The 20,717-nt window shown below is 34.0% G+C and overlaps 1 protein-coding gene across 11 annotated transcripts in view; it reads left to right on the forward strand.

The window, feature by feature from the left end:
• Nucleotides 1–20,717, forward strand: part of UNC5D (unc-5 netrin receptor D) — a 789,424-nt gene that overhangs the window by 421,430 nt on the left and 347,277 nt on the right. Inside the window, exon 2 of one of the 11 annotated variants that reach the window (XM_074208700.1) lies at nucleotides 11,887–12,075. The exons of the other annotated variants lie outside the window; for them this stretch is intronic. The gene's annotated coding sequence lies outside the window, so the exon portion shown is untranslated. The remainder of the gene's footprint in view (nucleotides 1–11,886; nucleotides 12,076–20,717) is intronic. 11 annotated transcript variants of the gene reach the window in all.

Raw genomic sequence — 20,717 nt, forward strand, 5'->3', positions numbered from 1 at the left:
TCACATATTTCAAAGTCACATAGTGGAGCAAAAATACACAAATGACAGAATTTGAAAAGATTATATACCAATTTTTTAGAATGCTGATGTGGAAGAATTCAGATTTTTAGCAGTTGCCTCTTTGAAAAGAATTTAATAAACATAACCTTTCCTTCCAAGGTGTTTTTTTATTGAATCAATAAGAAAGAAATGTCTCCCCCTAAATATTTTTTCTTTCTGTGTATTTAATGAAAATCTCTGTTTACCACATATTGCAATTATGTTTTCCAAACTCTGTATTAATAGTGGACCTGTGGAAAGAAGTGTGAGATGAGTACTCACACACACATACTCAAACAAAGACAATATATAAAAAATCAATTTTGGTTGGAGACTACATGACCCAAAATATTGAAAAATAGATACATTATCCCCCCACTCTCATAAGAACTGTAGACAGGGACTTAAGTGTCCTTATGAACTTTTGGTCTTTTGATTTGAAATGAGATAGAGACTTCAAATTGTTTTCTAGAAGGTAGTGGCAGTAGAAAAGAGGAAGTATTGTTTTTTTTAAGTCGATTCAGTTCATCAAAAATGTGTGAAGTGTCTGCTATGAGCAAATCTTTTTCTTGCAGAATGGACCTAGAAAGACAGAAAGAAAAATATTTCTTGCCCTCAATCAATTTACATTCAACTAAGATATATACAAAGTAATATTACACAAGTTCACAGATATATATATATATATATATAATGCAAAATTAAGAAATTTTAAAAGTGAAGAACACTAATAAGGTATAAGAGCATATGATATATGTTGAGATATGAGTAGAAGACTCCAACTAGGTCTTATGTATAAAATGTATTTTGAAGGAAGTTAGGAAGTCTACTAAATATAGATATGGGAAGAGTATATTCCAGACATAAGCTATCACTTGTTTAGGAATATAAAGTAGGAAAAAAACCCACTGAATATAACAGGAAATGAAATATAATAAGTGCTCCTGATGGTGAATTGTCCAAGTGGAAGAGGCTAGAGAGTCTGTGTCTGTAAGACTTGTGATAAGGGTCTCTGTGTATATTACAGTTCCCAAGAAATAATGTATAGGCTGTCTGACTATAACTTGAGGGTAAGAAATAATACAATAGAAAGCAAATTGCAAAGGACTTTAAAAAGACTGTGGCACTCATGGTCACATACATTTGGGGAACTAGGTATATTTCAATCTTTCTAGTTTGTTTAAGAACTAGTTTCTAAGATACTTAGAGAAATCATAAAAGCTTTTTAATGTTAACTCCTTGAAGCAGCTTTCCTAAAGCACAGGTTCAACTATTTCACACCCCAAACCCACCCGTTACAAACACAGACACAACAGACACAAAGATACACACCTAGACACACACACACACACACACACACACAGAGAAAGAGAGAGAGAGAGAGAGAGAGAGAGAGAGAGATAAACAGACAAAAGACACAGACAATTTCTATAGCTCTCTATTGTCTCTGATATCAAATGCAAAATCCCCTGGCATTCAAAGCCCTCACCCTTTCCTACTTCTCTAGTCTTCTTTGCCACATAGTCTTTAATTCAGTAACACTTTCCACCTTGCTGTTCCTTAAAGAAGAAACTTGATCTCTCATCTCTGAGTATTCTCTCTGGCTATCCCTTACACCTGGAATACTCTCCTTGATTATCTCTGAATTCTGAGTTTCCTGATTTTCTTTAAGCTTTAACTAAAATTCTGTCTTTAACAGGAAGTTTTTCCTTTTAATCCTATTGCCATCCCTTTTCTATTTATTTCCTAGTTTCAATGAATATAGCATACTTATACAAATTTGTTAGCTTGTTGAATTCCTTAAGGGCAGGCACTATCTTTTGCCTCTTTTTGCACTCCCAAAATGTAGCACAGTGACTAGCACATATTAAAAGTTTAATTAATGTTTATTGATTAACTGGTTGACTAAAGTAGTGAAATGAGTGTAATTCTTCTAGTAAGATGACAAGAGATGAAGTCCCAGTTTTACTACTTATTAAATATAGAACTATAAGAAGTTATTTCACTATTTTACCTCTTTGGCACATAGATACTGATTTTGTAATTGGGAATAATTATATCTTGCCAAATGATCAAAATGGTCATTCTGAAATAATTTAAATAAAGCTATTGAAATAATTTAGTGATTATGCTCAAATACAATATCCCCAACTAAAATGTAAGATCAACATGGGCAGAAACTTTCTTACTGAAATCTTATATTTCCTTCAATGCCTAGTAGAGACAATAATTATTTTTTTCTGGAATTATTCATGAGATCATCTTTTTCCCGTACCATTCATTTCTCAGAATAAAGAATCCTTGACAAATAGTAAGCCTTTAATAATGGGAGTTGATTAAATTGACTAATGATACCATGTCATCTGTACTTTTAATTTTTTTGATTATTTCATTTTGTTTTGTTTCTTCTTTTCTTTCAATGTATGAATTGACATCTCTGTCTAATGGAAAACCTATTTGTGCAGAGTGGAATCAAAATCCTCTAGGCTTAGAATTGGAAACATAAGTCCTGTCAGTTGTTAAAGGCTAAAAATTGACTTTGGTCTTTCTGGCAAGTTGGTCTCACCATCTAACAGTTCCTATCAAAAGAAAAAATTGTAATTTTTAAAAATATAACTTAGTTTCAGAAACTCAGAGTCAAAGTTCCTCCCCGGGGTGGGGGTGGGGTGAGGGAATAACACTATTTGAAATGGCCTCTCTGCTTTCACAGATATGTTTTACCTCTTTGTAGTACCTTTGAGTAGGAATACTTTGAATTCTCACCAAAGCAACTTTTGGATCTTCTTGCCTTTCACTTCATAATCTTTGGTATTCTCAAGTTGCTTCTTTCCAAGATTCCTATTTTGGTAACAATATGGAGCATGAAATTAAGAAGTATTTCCCACTTTCAAATTCTCACTCTCCTAAGAAAAGAACTGTTCATGCTACAAAAAAAATAAGAGGACCAAAACTTCCAGGAAAAGACACAAAAAAAAAAAACAACTTGGCAACTGTACTAATATTGCCTGTGGGAAGCCTGATTATCAATAAGCTAAACCACTTCTTTATTGTTCAATAAAAATAGGATCTCCCTTAGCAACACTCAATGGCCCTTATCTTATTCTACCTCTGAGATGTTGTACTCTAATGAGTGAACTAATATGTATTCCAGTGTGTTATAAGAAAAAAAATCTAATCTCTAGGAAACTATTTGTAAAGATATCATTTCTTGGGTTTTTGTGTTTTTATTTTTTCCTTTCTTTTAGAATAATTAGAATCTATCTCTGGAGATATAAAAAAATTAATAGATCAGTAGGGTGAAGTGAAGGGGAAATGTATGTAATCTTCCAGGTCTTGACCTAAGGTCTTTACTGTATTGGTGATGAGCAAATAAGCACAGTAACTTCCAGAAAATGTCAATAAATGAAAGGTGAGGTCTAGATTCAAAATTTTCCAAAGTAAAGCTGAAAAAAACATGACTTGTTCCTAATTGATGTGAATAAAAAATTCTTTAAAGTGGTTGCATATATATACGAATCTGCAGCATTTGAAGCAAATACAGTTGTTTCCAATCCAATAAAATATGCATTGTGAATTTAAATAATGCAATTATTTCAGAAGTCATTATTTTCAAATCAGTAACTAGATGAATTTAAAACCATTGATAAAAGTCATTTTACTGCTATACAAGATAAAACAAGTATGACTGCAAAGATTCATAACCTCAGTGATTTTCTGTGGAATGAATGACCATTTTCTTTTACATGTCAATCAGATGAGAATGATTGAATCATAGGATATTAGATTGCAAAGGTTGACAAAAATCATATAGTACTACATGGATCTCAGCAGCAAAACCTTTTGCAATATTTGAAATTCCCTGGTTATCACTTAAGTAGCAGGATGACAGGAAGAGTATACTACTTTAAAAAGATAGAATTCATCATCAAGGGTGGTTCTAAATGTGTATATATGTGTATTTTAATATATATGTATAAATAATGTGTGTCTTCATACATATACACTTATATAAAATATATTCATAAAAATATTCTTTGTGAATTTTGAATGAGTTTTTGAAACAGAAAGTTTAACAAATCAGTAAGTTCATTTATGAGTATTGCTATCATGTTAAAGCTTGTGAAATGTTTAAATATTTTATATGTGTATCTGTGTTTTTATGTATTTATCTGGAATCATGAAAATGTGAGGATGAAATTAAACATAAAAAGAATGGGAGAGGGACAAATTATTAAAGCGGTATAATACATGGTAATACAAAGAGTAGTCTATACTATTTAGAGGGAAGTATAACAGAAAATAATACTGTCTATAACAGATGGTATAAAATAAAAGATATGGCAACAAAATCAACCTATTCATATTTAAGTGCAGACCTTATTTATAATGGGGGAACTAGAGAACTTGATACAAGGAGAAAAAAAGTAGCATTTATAGGGTATCACTGATGGAACAGAACTGGAATGAAGATTGGTACTTGCAGGAACTATCTTATACAAATGAAACAGAATAGGTTTAAAAAGGGGTTTTGTTTTTTACATGAGAATGCATTCTTGGTAGAATAGTATTGTACATCAAGAATGCCTTCTCGTGTAAAAAACATTATCAACCCCAAAGGAAAAACAAGGTGTAGAACATTCTGGTGAGGATGAAATAAGGTTGAAACAACAGTGACATGTCCCTGGGAGAGATTTGAAATTAGAAAAGTTTGGAAAACTGACATGAAAGCACAAAATCATAATGATTGGACTTCAATTATTTGGATCTGAGAAAAGCAGAGCAGATGATGAATTTGTGACTTACCTTAATTATAATTCTATCCCTGAAAAGGCAGAAGTAACAAGGAGAACTGCTATCCAAGATATGATACTCATGCTGATATAGAAATATGACAGAAACAGTTTTTTCCCTTAAAGAGCCCAATAGTTGAATATTTACTAGCACATTCCTGAATTTCTCTATTAAAAGCAGGAATTCGAGGGAAGACACATGGAATGAAGTTATCACTATGCTTAAGGTCTAGTAAATTTATAATATTTATTAAGGACAATAATAATAATAATTTGTACTTAATAAAGCTCTTTAATATTTTCTAAGTGCTTTACATCCATTATCTCATTTGAGCATCATAATATTCCTGGGTAAAAATGTGAAGTATTACCTAATAGAATGGTTGACAAAGTACATAGTACATAGTACATAGTATATTAAAAAAATACCAAGTAGTTAGAATGAAGAATCATCTAAAATGAAAATTAATAGAAATAGCCATGAAGTTGTACATTTTTACTTAAAAGAAACTTCATAGATATTAAGATGTGGTTGATATGACTAGACTATTTAGAACTAAACGAGTTCTAATGAAAAATATCTAGAGGCTTCAATGGGCTGTCAATTCGGTGTATGCTAACAATGTGGTGTGTCAGCCAAAACCAACTAAAATGATCCTAGGCAGCATTAAGGTAGGCATGGTTTCCAGAGAGAGGAATTTACAACTTGTACTACATTCAACCTTCACCATGTGGTTAGGTTACATCCACAGCATTAGATAAAAGATCCATTTATCATAATTTAGATAAGACATAGATCCAAGCTGAAGTATGTCTAGGAGAGGGTTGAGAAACTTGATGGAGAAGCATATGAAAATGTTTAGCCTGGAGAAGACAAGACTGAGGAAATAGAGCAATGGTCAAGTGTTTGAAGAGCTTTCTTAGTGAAGAGACTTCAGAATTGTGTATAGGCTGAGGAGGTTTAAGTAGGAATAATGAACAGATGTGGAGCAAGGCATATTACACATTAATATAATAGAGGTGGGGCAGGAGAGACTAAGAATTCTCTTTTTTGCAATTTGAACAAGGTCAAAACTGCAATGTACTCCAGAGATGACAAGTTCCCTTTCCTTGATAAACTTCAAGATGAAATTAGACAATCACTTATGGGATATATTATGCAAGGGTTTTGTATACTTGTCTAAAAAACTTCTGAGATTACTTACAGTTCTTTAATTCTATGATTCCATGATCCTTGACATAGGATTTCCAAAGATAGTTACCTTTTCTTTTAGGTTTTTGCAAGGCAAATGGGGTTAAGTGGCTTGCCCAAGGCCACACAGCTAGGTAATTATTAAATGTCTGAGACTGGATTTGAACCCAGGTACTCCTGACTCCAGGGCCCATGCTTTATCCACTGCACCACCTAGCCTCCCCAATAGATATCTTCTTAGCCAATTCTTCTTGTGGAAAGTGCTAATGCTAGGAAGTTTAACCTTATATCTGGCCAAAACCAACCCGGTTCTCTGGGACCAAATAAATAAATGCAATTCCATCTCCCCAGAACTCCTTCCACATACTGGAAAACAGGTCTTATATCCCTCCCCTCATGTCTTGTCTTAACTGGAATAATCAACTTTCTTCCTTTTGGTGATATTTTTTAAGAAGAACTTACTGGAGTTAGCTCCTATTAACTTAGGAAAGCTGGTTGTTAAATTTCCATTTTAAAGTATTTACATATTGGAAATAGGTAAACAGTACAGATAAAAAGCTGATTGTTTTGTTGATTATCTAGATTTAAGAAAATAAGGAGAAAATTTTAATAATGGACATTAAGCTTTGTGTGATCTGAGTACATTTCTCCCAGAGAAAGCCAGTTGTTAAGTGTTTTCTAACTATTCTTGGCATTTAAGTGAAATAGTTTTAGTCAGTAATAATAGCTAGCATTTATATAGTGCCTCCTATGTGCAGGCACTGAATTAAGAACATTAAAATATTTCCTTACCTGATCCTCACAGCAGCCCTAGGAGGTAGGGCTATCATTGCCCTTATTTTGTAACTGAGAAAACAGGCAAATTGAGGAAACTGAGAGATGCCCAATGTCATACAACTAATACATGTCTGAGTTCAAATTTGAAATCAGGTTTTCCTTATTTCAGTCCCAGTACATACCTAACTACCTTAATATTTAAATAGGATCATTCTTCACCCTTTGAACATGCTCAATCTTATCAATGTATTTCTTAAAATGTTATGCTGAAAACCAAGCAAAGTATTCCAGATATTATCGGAGGACAAAGAACAGTAACAAAATGACCATTATCATTTTTCAATTAAAGATTTCCTATGAAAGATTACAAGGTCTTCTTTGACTTTCATAATATACTATTTGGAGTCCAATAAAATCCTTACTTTTTTTTTAAGGACAAACTGTAATCTGATCATTCCTCTCTATTTCTTTGTCATGTTGATTTTTGAAACCAAATATAAGATCTTAATAACTTCATCTTATTATATTCAACCATCAATATAAATTTGCAAGTATCTAATATTCTATTTTATGGAACTTTTATGTCTACTATATTTGAAATCTTTACAAATGAAAACATAATGCTATTTACTTTCAAAATAGGAGATGTGCTATCAGTTTCAGTAAATAATTCTTCCTGTATTTACAAACATTATCCAATGCGAAAATAGTTTCCTTATCAGTATATTTGGACTTTTTCATTCTTTCTTACTCATACCCATCTTGAAAACTATAGCACTAATCTTGATTTTTCGAAATCCTTCCATGTCTTTATTTATTTCAAAGGGCATTTTGAATTTTAAAAATCAGTCTAGGTTTTTAAAATCATTTTGAAAGAATGATGCATTTTAAACAATACAATTATGGTCCTCCTTCATAATAGCTAGATAATGACTTCAGAATCAGGAAAACATAGATACAAACCTGTCTCTAAGCCAAAATAGCCATGTCACCTTGAGTAAGTCATTGAATATCTCGGTGCTCTTTAAAACTCAGATTACTAGGGGCAGCTAGTACTGGCCCTGCAACCAGGAGGACCTGAGTTCAAATCCAGCCTTAGACATTTAATAAGTACCTAATTGTGTGACCTTGGCAAGTCACTTAACCTCATTGCCTTGCAAAAAGAAATAAACTCCCCAAAAGAAATAAACTCAGATTACTAATCACAAGAAGATGATAATCTAAATTGACAAAGGTTTCCTTCTGAGAAGGTTCCCCATACCAGTAAAATCACAGGTCCATCCATCCTTTATTTCTTTCAATTCAAACCCTACTGAAGAAAGCACGATTCCTATGAACTGACCATGTTGTTCAAATGCCAAGTAAGTTTTTCTAAAACTATTTTACAGAGAACTCATGCAAAATGAGCACCATCCACATGGTGGTCAGAAGAAGCAATACAAGTACTCTCTCAAGGTCTGTCTGAAGAACTATGGAATAGAGTGTGTGATATGATATACATTAGCAAAAGAATAATCACCATGATATGCATCTAACAAAGAAGACACTGTGTTCTATGAGCAGAACAGAATATCAATAGTTCAAAACAAACATGAAATACATAAATTTAGAGACATCTCCACTCCAAACATTCAGATTTATTGTAGTCTTCCAAGTTTGTAGTAGTCTGATAAGCCACAGGTGGACACTCTGTACCTTGATTCCAAAGTAGTGATGTCATCTTTATCTTCTTTGAAAATGAAGGACAACAACAAACTAACCTTTAAAGAACCAAAATTTTAATTTTAAAATTTGGAAAATAAAACTTAAAGTTTAATTCTACCTTTATTGTTTGTCACTTCCTATCCTTTAACTATCACCCTACATGTGTCCCTGTCTGAGAACCACTTTGTTGGTTCTTTTTCAAAATAACAATATGAGTTATTATCTAGACATCACTTATTATCACAAATAATTATATATTGGCAATCAACATTTTATTATTATTTTGAGTATGAGCATTTTTTGGTTTTTTTGGGGGGGGTAGGTTTTTTGCAAGGCAAATGGGGTTAAGTGGCTTGCCCAAGGCCACACAGCTAGGCAATTATTAAGTGTTAAGTGTCTGAGACCGGATTTGAACCCAGGTACTCCTGACTCCAGGGCCGGTGCTTTATCCACTACGCCACCTAGCCGCCCCCTAGGATGAGCATTTTTAAAGAATATATGTCACAAGTCAAATGAAAAGATTAGATATTCACAGATCCAAAAAGAATAGGAATCAATGTTTTAACATTTAATAATCAGAGTAATTATTCTGAACTTTCAGTCCAAACCCTTACTGTCTTCTTTTTTTTATTGAGCAATTTTAAGAAGAACATAATCCACAATCAGTAGTAAAAGAACATTTCAGTAGATATCACAAAAATATAAATACCATGCCTTGCCCTCATGTAGTTTATATTCTATATTATATTTGTACAAATATTTCTAAAGACATAGCAGTATTTTATATTATAGGATTTGGAAAAATAATTGATTTTACATAATATCCATTAGCAAGAGATAATACCTGAGATAGTCAGAAGGCATAGTCCCCAATGTCACCTTATTGTGCCTTGTATTTTTCCTTCAATGTGTCAAGCAATACTGTCATGTTAATTTGCTGCTTTCCTGGAAGCATTTCTGTGCTGATTAATTCTGCTCTTTTGTGTAGAAGAGGCTGGAAAACTCAAGTTTAGTTTCTTGTTTTGGTACTTGATGTTGAACTTGTTCATCTCCTGAAGTACATATGTTGAGTGATTATCATTCTCAGGAAAAAAATAGGATAATATTTCTTAGAAAGAGAGAGTATATGGGGGCAGCTAGGTGGCGTAGTGGATAAAGCACCGGCCCTGGAGTCAGGAGTACCTGGGTTCAAATCTGGTCTCAGACACTTAATAATTGCCTAGCTGTGTGGCCTTGGGCAAGCCACTTAACCCTGTTTGCCTTGCAAAATCCTAACAAAAAGAGAGAGAGAGGGAGAGAGTATATAAAGGTCTACTTTGTTTTTATACCCTTTTTGAGGAGGTATAAAAATACATTTTTTTTTTTTTGGCAAGGCAATGAATGGGGTTAGGTGATTTGCCCAAGATCATACAGCTAGAGTTTGAGCACAAATTTGAACTCAGATCCTTCTGACTTCAGGGCCAGGGCCAATGTACCATCTACCTGTCCCCAAATACCCTTAAATTTGTCACTAGGGTGAAGTTGCAAAGACATTATAAATCTTAATTAATCATCTGCATATAAAATAGAAATGTTTTTTCTTTAATTATCTCCATTTAATTTACTTATTTTTTGTGTGTTGGCTAAAAGCTTTCCAAACTCCCAAGGAGAAGACAATTAAGCTCCATTAAAGTGGCAATTCTATATGTGCCAGTATAATGGATACTTAATAGAAACTGAGATATTACTTCTCTATACTTTTAAATTAATTTATTGGAGAGAATCCTTTTTATGGTCCTACAACTTACAGATCATATAGTTATGATGCCAGCATGATGGAAGCTGGTACCAAATGGGACTATTTCCAGCATAAAACTAAAAATGTTTAGTTTTGAGCCTCATATATGTTGTTCATTCTTGGTTTCTCTGTACAACCCATTTACTATCAAGTTGGTATCTCAATAACAATATCTTTCATTACAACTTTGTGGATTTTTTTTGCTCTTCAAATCAATGTCACATCTGGGCACTTGGGGGAATTACTCTATTTTCAATTTTGCCTAGACTTAACCTCTTACAATCCACATACCCCACCTCTGAAAAAAAAGAAATCGGAGATAATTTGTTTCATCTTCTGCCTCATATAGTGTTATTCTGTTTAAATACAATTGGTGGCCTTGATGTCAGTGAGGAGTGTCTTAACAATGTTACTATGTATTCTTCCTAACAATGCTATATTTTTTTACAAATGTGATAAGAAACATAAGACAGTAAACATACTTTGCTAATTTTGCAGATTGAAACAGTAATAAAGTTAAGCCATGGATAAATTCTCTAGACTGGCTGCTCAACCTGTTTTTTCCAACGTGTTCCTCAGTATGAAAAAGGATGAATGAAGTGAAAGATGAAGGGTTCTCATTCTTGTTTCCTGTACCTTCTGAAGCAATGAATTCAGTCAGAAAGGTTCTAAGAAAACAAGTCTAATACATGCCTGAGTATGTGACCCTTTTACAAAATCCCCAACAATTGATCATCTAACTTCCTTTTGAAGTACTTGAGAAGTAATAGGGAAGTTATTAGAGAAATGCCTTCTATTTTTTGCTTTTCTCTAACTCTGTGGTTAGGAACTTTATTTTTCCACTTCCTTACATCAAGTTGAAATCTGATTCTGTCTGACTGACCTCTAGGACTGAATGATTCCAGCCTAATGCTTCTTCAGTGAGATAGATTTTTCAGGTGCTTGAAAAATAGTTGTCTTTGAAAATACCTTTCACTTCTCCAATCATAAAATTTCCAATTTCTTCAACTTACCTTTTATCTATTTGATATAGTTTCCAGACCCTTGGTCATGCTTTTCTTTCTTTTTTCATGTGTATCATATTGTTAGCATTGTCATCACATTTTGGCATCCCTAGACAGACAATCTTTCAAAGATGGTGTGATTCAAGCAAAGTTTATAAAGACAATAACTACGATATTTTGTGCACTTGACTTATTACAAGACCTGGGATAGTATTGATATAGAAGACTATCAGTAGAGAAACAGCCTCTAACAATATAGATACATACATATATATGCATACATTATATATATATATATATGTGTGTGTGTATACATATATATAAATATATATATAATATATATATATATATATGTATATATATCTCAGCAACTGCTCTACTTAAAGACACTGAGAAAATGAGGGACTTTCCAGGGTACACAGTCAATACTTGTCAGAGGTAGGATTTGAATTCAGCTCCTTCTAACTCCATTCCTCCATGCAGCTTTTCAGGATCCCAAACACTGTTTTTATCATTAAAATAGCAATTGATTTAGGGGCTGATGAACTCATTGATTCAAAATGAGTTTTCAATTCACTTAGCCCTCAAACCTTTTCCCCACAGATTCTTGTCTATTTGGATTGTGCAAGCACTGATCAGTCCTGTGAATGTTCCAGTAATCGACGTACATGGGATGTAGGAGGAAGACTTCTCACATTTATTTCAAATCCCTCTTTTAATGCTCATCACCAGGTGTATCTGCATACCAGTTGGCAACAGTACTGGAGACATGATGTTACTGATGGGCTTTGTGTAAGTGTGATAATGAGCTGTAGATAAAAGGCTTGGAGGACAGCTGTTAGTAGGCACTGGGCTTGTGTTGGCATGGTAATGAATGTTAAATACCATTCCAGAATTTTTATGTCCCTCCTGCACAAGTGATCATCATATGCTAAGGCAGCCACCCTTGTATTAAAGTTATCCAGAAAGATCCCATTTAAAAAAAATTCTCTTTTCCTCTCTTTATCTTTCTTCTTCCACTTTACATTTTCTTCTTTTGAACATTGAAGTACATACCTTAAATTAGCTTTAAAATACTCTAACTTTTGAGATCCCAATAGGATTAAGACTGCTAAGAGTAACTAGCATTTTCTGTCTGATAAATAAGGGGATTACGGCAATAACTTCTGTCAGCATTTTTCTCATTTAAACAAATAAAGCTGACAAATGATGAAGTTCTGGGCTGCCCTGTTATGTTTAGTACATGCCGGGCAATTATTCATCTGCTGCCAACATTAGTCTATCTGCAACTAAACCATCCAACAGCACAGAAAGCTTATTAGCATATCAGTGCCATAGTCATCATTTTATATTCTGTAAGATTCCACTCTATAACAAAGGCTGATGGTTATAATTTGCACAATAATTTAAAGGGTTGGACTTTTCATGCTTATTAGAGTTATATGTTTTCAAGTATAATGCTGCTCTTACTTAGGACATGTCATATTTTATTAGTGTGGAGTATAGGTTGCCTGGTGTCAGTTCTTATGAATACTTTTCCTTCAGTTTGGAAATGCAGAAGTGGACTGTATTACAACTTCCCACCTTATGCTTAAAAGAACTTAATTGGAAACAATTAATTGGAAACAATCTTCAAGTGCAGAATTGTCATATGCTTTAATGCCACTATTCTACCTTCATTAAATATGTCCTTATGCAAGAAATAATTTTCCCTAAATGCAAATTAAAACAACTCTGACATACCACCCCAAATCTATCAAATTGTCTTATATGTCTAGAAAAGGTAAATGATCATGTTGGAGGGGATATGGGAAACTGGGACACCAAGCTATTATTGGTAGAGTTGTGAACTAATCCTACTATGAAGAGCAGTTTGGAGCTATGTCCAAAGAGCAATACTACACCACTACTAGGGCTGTATCCCCCAAAAAATCATAAAAAAGGAAAAAAGATATAAATTTACAAGAATATTCATAGCAGCTCTTTTGTGGTAGCAAAGAATTAGAAATAGACGGGGTGCCCATCAATTGGGGGATGACTGAACAAGTTGCAGTATATGAAAATAATAGAATATTATTGCTTTAGAAGAAATCATGAGCAGAGAGATTTCAGAAATACCTGGAAAAACTTACAGTGAACTGATTCTGAGTGAAATGAGCAGAACCAGGAAAATGTTGTATACCTTGATAAGCAACACAACTCAGTGACCAACTATGATAAACTTAGCTCTTTTCAGCAATAGAGAGATCAAAGACTGTTCTCAAAGACCTGCTATGGAAAATACTATCCATTTCCAGAAAAAAATATATATATATGGTATCTGAATGCAGATCAAAGCATACTATTTTAACCTTTTTTAAATTTACTTTTTTACTTTTCCTTCTTATAATTTTCTCTTTTGGTTATGATTCTTCTTTCATAGCATGACTAATATGGAAATATGTATAACATAACTGTACATGTAATATCCTTAAAAAATGAAAAAAAAATTCTCCTAATTTATACTTCGATGCCTCCTGGTATAGCATGGAGGTAATTTTGGCCTCTCCTATGCAATAAATGCCAACAGGTCCTACCAAACTAGAATGTCTCCAAATAAGAGGCCAGTAAAAGAAGATTGCATGTCTACTTATCGTCTAAGGACCAATCTAGACATACTTAGAGAAGGACATCACCAGGTTGACCTCAGAAGACTATCACAATGATCAAAGACAATCAGTCAATTCTCATTCAATATGATCCAATTCAACAAAGATTTATTAAATGCCTATTCTGTGTTGAATATGATGCTAGAAATACAAAGATAAAGGCAAAAACAAAGCTGGCTTTGCCCTCAAGGACCATTCTATAGCAGGGTGAGAAGTGGAAGGAGCTTCATGGGGAAAGTGTGAATGCAAAACTATATACAAAATAATTTGGGGGAGTAGGGCATAATATAATATGAATGACTTTTTCACAATAGAATGAAGAATATAAAAGGGAAACAGGAGGTAGAGTGGAGGAAGATGGATATGGGAGGGATAGGTTCTCATATGGATGGATATATTATAATAGGGAGTGGTGATCAGGAAGGAAATCTTGTTCTTAGGAGTCTGTGCATTCAGAATAGCTGAGATTCTAAGTGAAGTCACAGAACAGTATATTGTCACTAACAGTCATTAGTAGTCACAGTATATCAATATTGTGAAAATAAGATAAATTTGATTATCTGTCCTTCATCAAGACATTCCAAGAGAGATTGCTATGTCTATCTAGCAAGAAACTGCCCACCTCAATGAAAGTATGAATTCTTGAAATATTGGCTCTTAAATTGTAAGATTATATACCATTGATAGCTTGACAAATAAAGTCAAAACTTTTGTGTCTTGACATTCAAAGTCTTCTATGACCTAGTATCATCTTCCTCTTCTAAACTTATCTTCTATTACATCTCTTCCAGTATATGTAGTCCCCAAATAGAGTAAGAGCTCACACTTCCCACCTGTACCACATATAATCTTGCTTTCTTGCATCTCCTTTAAGCTCTACTAACTCTAGGCATTTATAAATAGGTAAAAATACCTCTGCTATGGGGATGGGGACTATATCATATCTGGAAAAGTATTGTAGTTTAATGGAGAGAAGACTGGAAGTTGCATAAGGAAGGTCTAGGCTCCTACTACTTACATTCACTAGTCTTGATACCATTCAAGTAAGTCACAACCCCTTTTTCATTTATGGAATAAATTTATTTTAGAATAGAATTCATTTATAGAATTAATTTTAAAAGATCTGTCATACCAATCCCCCTGGGTTACTGTAAGTATTAGATGAAATAATGTTTTTAAGGGCTCCAAAACTTTAAAGGCTATGACAAGGATTCTTATCTTCACCTGCATCAAATAGTGCCCTATACCTGATATTTTTTTGATTATATGTGAACACAAATTCCACTTTTAAGCAATATGCTTCCCCCCCCCTTAATTCAACTTAATTCTCTTTTAAAATATGAAGGAGATATTTGGCCAAGAATAAATTGCAAAGCTTGATTATCCAGAAGATGACCAAATAGAACGATAATTTCATAATACTGAAGATTCCCATTAACAAAGACAGGCTGAGTTAAGATTCAGCAGAATTTTTTGCATGGAATTACAATACCATTTACTGTGATTAAAAGAGAAGCTGAAATAAGTCAGAAAATAGCATGGAGAGGGGAAGAATAGATATTATTCTAGGCACACCATTCAGATATCCCTGGAAAGATCTTTTAGCTGGACCATATTAAGTGTGCCTAATATCAGGGTAGATGCTAGGGTTAATCTTGTCATTTCATCCCCCAGCATCTGTTAAACTGCCTGAGTAGAACATAGCACTACATTAGAATGAGAAAGCACATGAGGGCGGTTATGACCCTCATAGTGGAGCTCTTTGCTGCTATTTATTGAAGGAATAGGCTGACTTCCTAATGACTTCCAAAAGCAAAATGCCCAGCTGTTAATGATGCCTGAGATTAAGTGGCAGCCAATTTGGGAGGTTCAGCTTTGGAAATTTCTTCCTGCTTTATAAACTTCATAAGCCTGAAATACTTCAAGATTGTGTTTTCATTCATTTCCTGCCAAGAAGCAATGAGTATCTTGGGAATGTGCAAGGAGAGAAGAAAGTGACGAAAAATGAATGTGTTCCCTGTTTTTAAATCAATACCCTGCCTTTCCACTTATTCGCATGCTTCCTAATTCAAACCAATACCTCTGCTCCCCAGGGAGGACATAATTCATGTTTCTACAGCTCTGCCAATAAATTGTGGCACATGTCAATCTCTCAAGGTGGGTGCTTCACCCTTCTGATGGGATCATTAGTATATGGGCTTTCTTCATCCTCAATCCTTGAAAAAGACTGTCGTCCACCATTGGCATGAATTTAAAAAAGGGAAGGAGAGTAGCCAGTAGCAAATGTGAGAGAAATGTTATTTGATGTTATTTTTTTCCCTTTATTCTCAAAAAGGATCTCATTGACATCAGGATGGTGACAATATGACAAACAAGTGAATTTGATTTGAGTGAGGAGGTGTTGTGCGAAGTCACCAGTCTCACTTTCTCCTCTGAAGTCATTTGAGTTCAGTGGCTAGATATGGATTAGTAAGACTGGAGATGGCCCTGGATATGAAGCAGTCAGGGATAAGTGACTTGCCCAAGATCACATAATAAGTGTCAAGTGTCTGAGGCTGGATTTGAGCTCAGGTCCTCCTGACTCCAGAACTGGTGTCATATTCAGTGTATCCCCTGTTTGCCCTATTCATTATGTATAGGAAAAATAATAGCAATAGCTGCAGCAGCACTTGTGGCAAAAATACTAATGATAGTTATGATAATAACACATATGATTAGACAAACTGACATGATACGACCTTAGAGTGAGAAAGGACCAGATTAGAATCCTTACTCTGTGACTTAATATTACTGTGTAATTTGAAGGAGTTGAATAACCTCTTTTGGCATTATTTTTTTTTTCTTTTAATATTCAAAATGGGAGAGGTAGGGTTGAATTAGTTAATCTCTTTTTGTTGTTGTTTGTTTTTGCAATAGGGTTAAGTAACTTGCCCAAGGTCACATAGGTAGGTAATTATTATGTGTCTGAAGTCACATTTGAACTCAGGTCCTCCTGACTCCAGGGTCAATGCTCTATCCACTATGCCACCTAGCTGCCCCCCCAAGCTAGTTAATCTCTAAGATCTTTTCAAGCTCTAAGTAATTTTGTGACCCTACCTGTGACACATATGTGTCACCATGTGTGTAACCATGGGCAAATCTGCTTAATTCTCAGTCCTTCAAGAGATTACAAAGAATATGTTGTTAATAAGTTATAGATATGCATTGATGGAAGCAATTTTCATAATAGGATCCTCCATTTACTGATAATCTCACAGTCAGCTCTACCCTGATTTTCACTCATAATTATTTTTATAGTATTTTAAAAATTGCAAAATATTTGGTATGCATTATTCTATTTGAAACTGAAAACAAGTCGGTGAGGTAGGAACTACCTGTCACCACCAGGAGCACCACTGTCCTTCTATTGTCCCACTTATTCTTTCTATCTAACACTATGCTTTGCCAGAATTCATCTGGAGCTAAGTGTAGTTGCTGTCAAATGATCATGTCTCCTCTTTGGCCCCTCCCTTCATGTCCTCTCCATTTGGGCTGCCCAGAATCCATTTGGTCTGTTTGACTTACTTACATGGCTTAGATTCTAAAGACACTAGGATATTAGCATCTACTTTGTAACCCTATTTTATATGTTGTCTTCATCTTTGAAACATGTATGAGCTTCTTAAATGTAGATTTTTTTTAGGTTTTTCTGTTTGTATCTTCACATGGCATACTTCACAGGGCACTAACCCTGTAGTCAGGAGGACTTGAATTCAAATCTGGTCTCAGACACCTGACATTTGCTAGCTGTGTTACCCTGGCCAAGTCACTTAATTCTGACTTCCTTGCATCCATGATCATCTCCAATTGTCCATATCTGGCCACTGCACCCAAATAGCTCTGTAAGAGAAAGTGAGACTGGTGACTTAGCAGAATATTTCCACACTCAAATCTAACTCAAGGGTATATCATGGTATCACCTCTCTGATGTCACAGTTTTCTTAATAAATGAAGGACAAAAAATATTTATATCTCCAATACTTAGCAAAATACTTTGCACAGAGTTAGTACTTTGTTTTTTTCAAATGATTCATAGATGAGGAAAATAAAACTGAGAAAGTTAGATCTCTTGATATTGTCACTCCGATAAGTAAGTTTCAGTGGTATGATTTAAAATTCAGTTGTGACATCTTTTCACATTCAATCATTTTTCCTCCATGGTAATTTGGTCTAGCAGACTTTCTACCTGCCCTAATGATCATTTCTGATTCTGTCTTTGTTCATGTTGTTTCTTCTACCTTGAGTATTCTGTCTTCTTTCATTTATGTATCCAAATCTTACCTCTTGTAAGATGAAGAGAAAAGCCTCACTTCAGTCTTCAAAGAATCAGATGATCTTAGAATTGTTTAGACTCTTAGCTTATCCTTGTTTTAAAATTATTTTTAATTTTCACAAATACCCCAAAATTCATAAATATAGAATGACAAAAAGGGAACTTTATATGTGATAGTTAATCTTCATTTCATACATTTAAAAATATAGATATAGATATAGATATATTATAAATTCTACATGTTATCTAGTTTCAAACTTTCCCATTTGCTTGTGTTTTCTTCTGAACATCCTTCTGTCCTTGTCTAGTATTTTTTTTTAATTCCAAACCCCTCCCTTTTTTCCTTTCTTGGATCACTACAGCTATATCCTTGCCCCAATAGTAACCAACAGAAAAAGAAAGGGAAGTGTGTGTGTGTGGGGGGGCCTTTTAACAAATTAGCCTAGTTTAATAAAACCCATCTACACAGTGGCCATATCCAAAAAAAATGTAGGTATCCGAGTCTTGTTTCTCAAGACAGGTGACTAATATACTTTATCACAACTTTTTTGAGATTAGTAATTGCAAGGATCAGTTTTTAAATCCTTCAAAATTAATTTTCTCTATGACTTGCAATCTTTGTATAAATCATTATCTTGTTTTGTTTACCACTCCTTTCATCAGTCCATACTACTCAGAATTCTCTGAGATCATGTATTCTATAATTTCTTATGTCATTAACACTATCTCATCATAATCATATGCTAAAATTTGCTCAGTCATTCTCTGAGAGTCAGTCTAAGGTATTTCCCATTTGATTCTGGTTTCCCCTCCTCCACATCATCTTCCATAAAGGATTAATTTGAGGGAGATAGGTGGCATCACAATGCATAAATTACCTTGGGTGAGGAAGACTAATCCTCCCAAGTTCAAATCTACCCTCAGTCAGTTATAGATTTGTGATCCTGGGCAAGTCATTTAATTCTTTATGTCTCAGTTTCCTCCTTTGTAAAATGACTCACAGAAGGCAATGGCAAACCAGTATCTGCCCCACCCTCCAAAAAAGGGGTCATGAAGAGTTAGGTACTACTGAATCAATTGAAAAACAACAAGGATCAGTTTGAGATGGGAAAAAAGTCCATTTTGCTTGTAACAGTTCCCTCTCTAGTAATTATAAAATAAAGGACACTTCACAAATGAGTGTGTGAACCTTGTTCATGGGCCTTGTCAATTTCTTCAGCATTTCTATTGTAGTAAATATATCATTAGAGCCAGAACCTGTACCCTCATTTTATAAATGAGGAATCTGGCATAAATTTATGAAAGAGGAGGGAGGAAATAATAAGGCAGCCATGTTGATGAGTGTCCAGGCCAAGATGAACTATATAACTTGTGAAAGTCATTACTGAGTTGCGATGAATGATCTTTAAAGAATGGGTTGACAATAGAAGAGGTGTTGCTCATGTGGAGAAGCAAATGTTAACCCAATTTTCAAAAAGGTTAAGTTTCTTCAAACTCTAGGACAGTGAGCTTGACTTTGATTCTTTTCAATATTCCAGCGTGCATTATTAAAGTCATGGTTAGAAAGGGCATTGCTGATTCTTTCTTGCCAGCTTGGGTTCATCAAGAATAAGTCAAACTAGTATAATCATATTTCCTGATCTGAAAGGGCTACTAAACTAATAGATCAAAACTGCAAAGACAGAGTCCTGGGTTTTTAACAAAGAATAAGACACAGTGTTTCACAATATTCTCATGAGCACAATGAAAAGGCAGGCTTTCTAATAGTCTAATGAGGTAGAGCCCAAATTACTTCACTAATTGCACCCCGAGGGAAGTTAATAGTGTAGTTTTGTTACTAATATTTGTCCTTTTGTCTCATTTTCATCAAAAAATTTTTAAAGAATGACTGAGACCAAAGAAATGCTGAAATTATATAGATAAACATCATCTAAGGAGAATAGCTAATGTGCTGTATGACAGAAGGTAACTAGTTGGCACAGGATAGAAATTTAAGATTATTGTCAGAAAGATCTGAGTTCAAATTCTATCTCAGAGATGAGTTATATGACTGTGGCTAAATTACATAGCACCTATCTCCCAACATTTTGGTTATATATTTAACACACACTAAAAACATTCACAAGCATAGCATAACAAAAAGGTGAATTTATATGTTACGGTGAGTCTTCATTTCATACTATTTAAAGATATAAATATATTGCTATAATATTTGTAAAGTGCTTAGCAGAGTACCTGCTACTCTTACTCTATGACCATGGGCAAGTCAAACTCTGTTTACCTTAGTTTCCTGAACTATAAAATGAAAATCCTTGTAAATTTTAAAAATAGATATGTGTATAAAGTGTCAGTACAGTGTTCAACACATAGTAGGCACCATATAAATGATAGTTATTGTTATTGTTACTGATGATGATCTTGATGATAATGATAATGATCATTTCAATTCAAAAAGATATTAACAGACAAGAACA

This window comes from Macrotis lagotis, chromosome 1 (assembly GCF_037893015.1).
Source record: "Macrotis lagotis isolate mMagLag1 chromosome 1, bilby.v1.9.chrom.fasta, whole genome shotgun sequence".
Classification (NCBI taxonomy): domain Eukaryota; kingdom Metazoa; phylum Chordata; class Mammalia; order Peramelemorphia; family Peramelidae; genus Macrotis; species Macrotis lagotis.